Source organism: Pteropus vampyrus, unplaced genomic scaffold (assembly GCF_000151845.1).
Source record: "Pteropus vampyrus isolate Shadow unplaced genomic scaffold, Pvam_2.0 Scaffold205, whole genome shotgun sequence".
Taxonomy (NCBI): Eukaryota; Metazoa; Chordata; class Mammalia; order Chiroptera; family Pteropodidae; genus Pteropus; species Pteropus vampyrus.
In genome coordinates, this window is record NW_011888986.1 from 1699908 (window position 1) to 1706698 (window position 6791).

Here is a 6791-nt window from a genome sequence, read left to right on the forward strand (position 1 = left end):
TAAGCAAGTTCTGAGGCCAGGCTAACAATGAAAGACTGGAGTGGGCACCTACCGAGGTCTCCCCCATCGCCGATCAGCCCTGGGCTGCCTTCCCTGATCATGGCCCATCCAAGCCCAGGGTCACCTTGCTGCCTTGGGCAGAGGGCAAGGCTGCCCCCAACCCCTAGCCCCAGCACCTCCACATACATTCGGACTGAGGCCCAGCAAGGAAAATGGGCCTTGTCTGCTGGTTTTCTCAGAGGAGACAGGGATGGATCACCCAGACGGGCATCTTTCCAACCAGCTACTTTTGCCCTTCCTCCATTTTTACTTAAATCTTGTCAGTCCTTCAAGCCTTGAGTCAAATTTTACCTCCACTGTGACACTTTCTAGAATCAGCCCAGCCCTTGGTGACTTTTCTCAGAGGCCACATGCCATTTTTTTAAAGCAAATTGCAAGCTGTGTTTTTAAGAGTAAAAATAATAACAGCAGCTGACACCACCGGAGCCCTTTGCCTGAAGTGATTTATCTAATCCTCACACTGACTTCATGAAGTTTACAGTGTCTCTCGCAGCACCTCGTACATTAACAGGTGTCCCACGACTGTGTGTGTTCTTTATCGCTGCTTCTCTATCTATTCTTTATCTGTGAGCGGTGGATGGGGAGCCCACACCCCACGTGGTCAGACACCATGCTCAGGAGAACTTGGTCCCCCGTTATCTCCCCATTACTTCCCACCTCAGGGCACAACCACTGAGCAAGCACTCAGCACTCCCCATGCAGAAGGTGCCCTTGTTCACGGAAAAGGCCCAGCACAGGGCAAAGAAGAGAAACAGGTGCAGCTTCACCGAGAGTCATCCAGAAGCAGTGTCCTGAGGGCTGCTCTTCCCCCACAGCTGGCCAGAGGGCCCTCCATGCACCCCCCACACTAGGCCACCTGCTGCTATGTCCAGGCTGCCCCTCTGTCTACTACACCACTGTGTCTGATTTGCCTCAAAATGTCTCTTGGACATCTCCTGCATCAGGAGTTTCTGTACCAGGAACTGACGACGGGTACGTTCTTAACATGATGCGTTATGACAACCAGGGTAGTCTGAATGGTAGTAATAAACGAGTGATGTGAATTGCATGTGAATTTGCACCACAAGGAAGAAGGGGCTTCAGGAATCTGCATCGGGAAGGTTTTTGAGACCACGGTAAATCCAAAGCTTGTCTCCTATGCCTCAGTTTCCCCATGATAACTCCATGCTATTTTATGTGCCTCATGGCTTCTCCTGGACATCCGAGACCCCTTTGATTATGCCATGAAGCCTAGCTGGAAAGGATATGAGTCCCTTTAAACCTACTGGATCCGGACTTCTCCTGGAGTAAAGATCAGAGGGCAAGCAGACCAAGGGCGCCACAGACTGACATCTTTTTCTTTGTCCCCTGCACACATAGTTTTGATAAAATTGAGCAGAGTGAAAAAAAAACAAGCAAACAAAAACTAATAACTAGCTATAAAATAACCACAATAAAAACAGTATAGAAGAGACCCATCAAAACTGTGAATCCTGAGGATGAACATCTTTTCTCATTAATGCTTGATTTATCATTTCCTTTAATTAAATATTCATTACTCAAGGAGCATATTTTTTCAGAACATTTTTTTTGTTTTTGTTGTTAAATGTGAGTCTCCACATTTTGTGTAGCTGGAAGATATCCAGTTCTCTTTGAAAACTAAAAGCGTATTTTCTTCGGATTATCGACATTAGAAATTAGAATCATCCCAAGAGTCAAGTGCTGGCTAAAGGCCAGAGTGATTCTGGATGCATCTGAACATTACTGTGCGTGGTCAAAAGCATCTCTGGGGAGGCCAGCTGTCTCAACCCACAGGGACGCATCCCAACCCGACACTCAAGAGGCCAGCCCCTCAGGTCCCCTTGTACCCTTTCTAGTCACTGCCCACTCCCAAATGGGACCACTGTCTGGGCTTCTTCTCCTTGGGTGGAGCCTGTTTCTGACCTTCACATGAATGGAACCCTGCAGTATACAGTTGTGCCTGCATCTTCCAATGTGATGCTCCTGCTGTCACGTATGCAGATGCCCTTCTTGTTGCTTCCATCAAGTGGACAGTGCATCATTCATTGTTGTTTGTGGATGTGGGGAGGTTTCCCTGTGTTCTTAACCTAAGTGGTGTGCTAGGCATAGATGTAGATATCCTTGTTTGAGCACATGCCTATATGACTGTGGCATCACTGATTTCATAGCGTGTTGTGTTGGTGTCTAGGTTGGGCTCCGATTTGGATGGTATCTGCGGAGGCTTACAGGGTTTGGTCAGCAACCTGTAAATTAGTGTTTGTGCAGAGTGGGAGCTCTCACTCATAGGGTGAGATTTACACATTATAAATGCTCACATTTTATTTTAAAAGATTAGTGTCTGGGGCTGGTAGTGACACTGTCCAAGTTTGGTCACCACTTAAATTCCACCTGAACACTTAAAGCCCAATGCTGAGAAATGTGTGCCAGCTAGTCTTGTACATCCTCAGAAAGCTGGGCATATTATAGTAGATCCACGGGCACTCAAGATAGAGACAATCCTGCTCATTGGTTCTGACAGAGCTACACGCTTGCGTGGGCCTGGCTTATGTTCATCGGCAAAGCCTGGCCCCCGCAGAACCCTCCCCTTCCTGCATCTTGTATGAAGGAAATACACTGCCCACGCCTTAGATTCACTCAACAGAGACTGTTACCTAAAGGTTCTCACTTTATCCTCATAAGCTGGGATCTGTGAGTCCATTTCAAGGTGTTTCAACACCAGTGCTTTTTCTTTTTTACAGAGATGGAATAAAACACCTTCTAGAAGGTAGTTAGTTCCAAAGTGTGTCACCCCAGCTTAGAAGGCACATCCACAGGGAGGGTGGGGGGAGGAATGGACTGCAGATGGGTTCCAGATGTGCTTTCTACATCAGCGATTCACTTTCTCTGCACATGTCAATTTGAAAAATAAACAAACTATGAAAAGGAAAATAAAAAAAGAAAGGAAAATATTTCCACAAAGTCTAAGTTCTCGTTCTCTCTCTCTCTCTCTCTCTCTCTAATGGCAAAAAAGAAAAGCACAGTAAGATAGTGAGAAATTTTTCCTGGTTGAACACAGGATGTAGTATTTTTAAAAGGCATCGTCTCCCAGGGAAATCAATTAGTTCATCCTCCAAACTGAATTAAAACACCAAGCATTTGCCAAAAAGCAAAATTTCTTGGAAAGCAGTATTTTTTCTTTCATTTAAAAGAATTTAGAAAGGAAATAATGAGTTTGCCATTTCATGGCCCCAGCAAAATTCCTTTGCTAATGAGTATTTTCCCTCACTTTGGATTTCTTAGGTGACCCCTTTCTGCTTTCAGGGGCAGTTCACAGCAAGAGGCTTCACACGCACACACGCATGCACACACACACACACACACACACGCACACACACACACACACGTTCATGTGCATGCACTTTGCTCTAGGCCAATAATGGAACTCCTAGTGATAAATCACTGTTATAGATGAACCTGGTGAAGATTTCACCCATAAATGAACGCTTCCCTGGGCATCTAAGCTTGTCCTTAGGAAGGCAATTGTTTTTGAAGCAAGACGTCTTACCCTCTGCTTCTCAATCAAGCTTTTCAAAGTTTCTCTTCTCTGCATACTCTAAGAGCACAGTATTCAATTCCTACAGAGACTGCCACAGGATCAATGAGGGTGTGTGGAACCAAGTTCCTTGACTCAGCTAAACGCATAAGCAAATAAGAGGTATCCTGACCAAGAAGTCCTAACTATGGAGTTCCTCCCATCCCTTCCCAATGCAATGCTCTCACTCAGTGACATTACATGTGCACTACACATTGCACCTTGCAGATACCAGGTCTGCTCTCCTCATCTGCCTTCTGAATGTACACAGGAGGAAACTAAGGTTGGGGGCAGGGTGGTATCACTGGCCTTGGTTGCACAGCTTGGAAAAGACCACACTGGGCTGGATGTTTGTGCCCAATGCACCACTTTAGTGATAAACTCTTTTGGAAGTAACTGTCTTTCCACCTGTTCTTCACCTGTATGGTGACAAGAGCATTCCCAGAGTGCTTTAAAGCCTAATCACTTCTAGCTACTATGCTAGCAAAATGCTAGAATGGTGGCTTTACTGAAATATATGGAAGACTCGGATGCCAGGAAAATGGAATGGCATCGTTAAGGCCAAAGAGCCTCATCAGTTGACCAGGATCCCCACTCCAGCTCAAGGTGCTGACTGGATGCCAGATTTACCCACTGGGCATCACATTCTCCACTGAACAATCTCATCACTGATTTGACCTAACTGGCCTGTTGCCCGGGCTCTTTGAATTTCTGCGAGACACAGCTTCAATTTCTCAAAAATAGAATCATAATAAAACAAAAAAAGGCAACTCTATGTCCAGTGGCTGTAACAACAATAACTGAAATATATTATTAACTGACACTAGATAGGATTTCACTCAGTTTATCATATTATTTCCAAAAGCTATGGAAAATCTCCTAAGACAATTAGTTATGTCAACAGAAAATGTATGGCAAAGAAATAATATGAAATAACTCCAGAACTGATAAGAAAGGAATTATGAAGCCAAAGGTGAAAAAATGGGCTCCTGCAGGCCACAGTACTATGGTTAGGTTCTGGCTCATGTGGCTGACTGCCTGAAGGTGCCTTGCCAGCTGTGTCAGTACTCAAGTCATAGTCCTAAATCCTGGCATAAAAAATGGAGCTCTACAAGACTTTTTATTTTATTTTATTTTTTTTAAAATGGTGGCATGCTCATTGTTTGGTAATAAAAATATACGCATCTTTAGGAGATAGAAGAGATACCATGGAATCAAAAGTGTGTGATAATTTCCAGAGAAAGAAAAATCAGTCCTTGAATATTCAGAAATAAAGCCCATGTGTAAGCCCCCTTCTACAGGAGACATGAGTTTTTACTATCCACACGACAGAAAATTAGGAGATTCATGCACTTAAGGAAATCCACAAATATAAAGGGGGAAAGTAGAATTTTCAAAGATGAAAACTGGATGAACAATCATTGGTTCTATATCTTTAGGGGCGGCTCTTAAGGGCTGACCTTGCATTTTACATCTCTGGTGTCAGGTAACAAGAGTAGCTGGACAGCAGGCCCAAAGTAAACATTTGCTGACTGAGAAAACCCAATATGTGACTCTTCTATGGCCACAAAATTATTCATACTGGAATTGAACTCTGCATCAATTAAGTGAGAAATTGTACAGATCCAGACAGTTCCAGAACCGAGTAACACACACACACACACACACACACACACACACACACACACACACACAACCCCATCACCACCACCGCCATTACCACCACTACCACCTCCTACACCAACACCAGCCACCCGCATGGCCATCCTTAGTCATAAACCCACAGAACCTAATCCTTCCCTTGTACTTTCTAGTAATTATATTTTTCTTAATCATGGCTGCAAGATTTTCATCAATGAAAATAAATGCTGAGAAGGTAAACTATGAACATGTAATTAATTACATACGATGTCTGCATCCTCTGATGTCCAGAGGAGAAATTCCTAATTCCAGAAGTACTCAGAGCTCCAGCTAGGGGAAAGTACTATTTGCAGGGTGGATGTCCATTTTTGAAATAATTTTCCAGAAAAGCCTTCAGTTCATGTTGCTGCTCTTTCTTTGTCCTTAAAACAAAGTGTGTTCTTTTTAAAAATCTAATGAGAAGTCTCTCTAAATATAAAAACACCGCAAAGAAATATGTCATTGGGAGTGCCCAATGCCAGAAAGAGAGAGAAAGAGGAGAGAGAGGGGTGTAAGGAAGACCAACAATTTGGAGAAGGGTGGTTAAAAGTGGCAAATCTAGCAGGCTCCCTGCATAAAGCCAGAGAAGGACTTCTCCTGCCCCTTGTCCAGGTTTTAGCTCCATTATGAATGCAGCATACAGATTTTTCGTGGTAACATCACTGCACCGGGACTTTTCCTCCTAGCCCCCAGTTCTGACAGTCTCGAATGCCTTGTTTGAGAAATATGAAGAAAAATGAAAATTTGTGGCAAACGTAACTTAAAAAAATAATTTTCCCAGGAGAATGACCATGACCACACAGTCCCAGAGTCCCCAGGTTCTCATTCTGGGAGGGCGCCTAACTTTGGGGGAGGGGGTGACGTTGATGTGAGATTCTGCCGGGGATCTGCTGGAATTTCGTGAGAAAAGTGGGCCTGGCTGCTCCCACCCACCCCGCGGCCGCTCACCTTGTCCCGCCGGCTCGCCTCCGTCTGGGAAGGGGACTTGGGCCACTGGCATCCCGGCGTCGGTTGCTCCGCTCAGATGCGAGCTGGGCGGGGACACCAGGATAGTTTTAGGGCTCGAGGGGTCTGCGGATCTCGCTTGGGCTCGTCCTGCCTCCACGTTCAGCTCCAGGTGCCTGTCGGGTGTCCCTGGACCAGCTTCCTCAGCCTCTACTAGCCTCTACTAGCGCGCGCTGGGGTGCAAACTTTTCCAGCGGCCCGGGGGGCGGGGCCCGCTCTCCGCCTCCAGTCCCCACTCCCCGTCCCCTCCCTCACCTCCACCTCCCTGCACTGTTCCCAACTTCCCCGCCCCCAGTCCCTATCTCCCCATCCCCCACACCCCCATCAGCCTGCATCTTGTCTTCATCTCCCCACCACCCGGCGCTGCGTCCCCAAATTCCAATCCCCGTCTCTATCTCCCCACATCGCTGTCGCCCCCATATCCCCGGCTTCCCGCCTTAAGCCTTCCGCCCCCATCTCCCGCCGCTCCTGCCTC

The 6791-nt window shown here is 46.1% G+C and overlaps 1 protein-coding gene across 2 annotated transcripts in view; it reads right to left on the reverse strand.

Moving 5' to 3' along the window:
* S1PR3 (sphingosine-1-phosphate receptor 3) overlaps window positions 1–6791 on the reverse strand; it is a 14454-nt gene that overhangs the window by 5917 nt on the left and 1746 nt on the right. The window contains exon 1 of one of the 2 annotated variants that reach the window (XM_011372372.2): window positions 6260–6502. The exons of the other annotated variant lie outside the window; for it this stretch is intronic. The gene's annotated coding sequence lies outside the window, so the exon portion shown is untranslated. Of the gene's footprint in view, window positions 1–6259; window positions 6503–6791 lie in introns of those variants that run through there. 2 annotated transcript variants of the gene reach the window in all.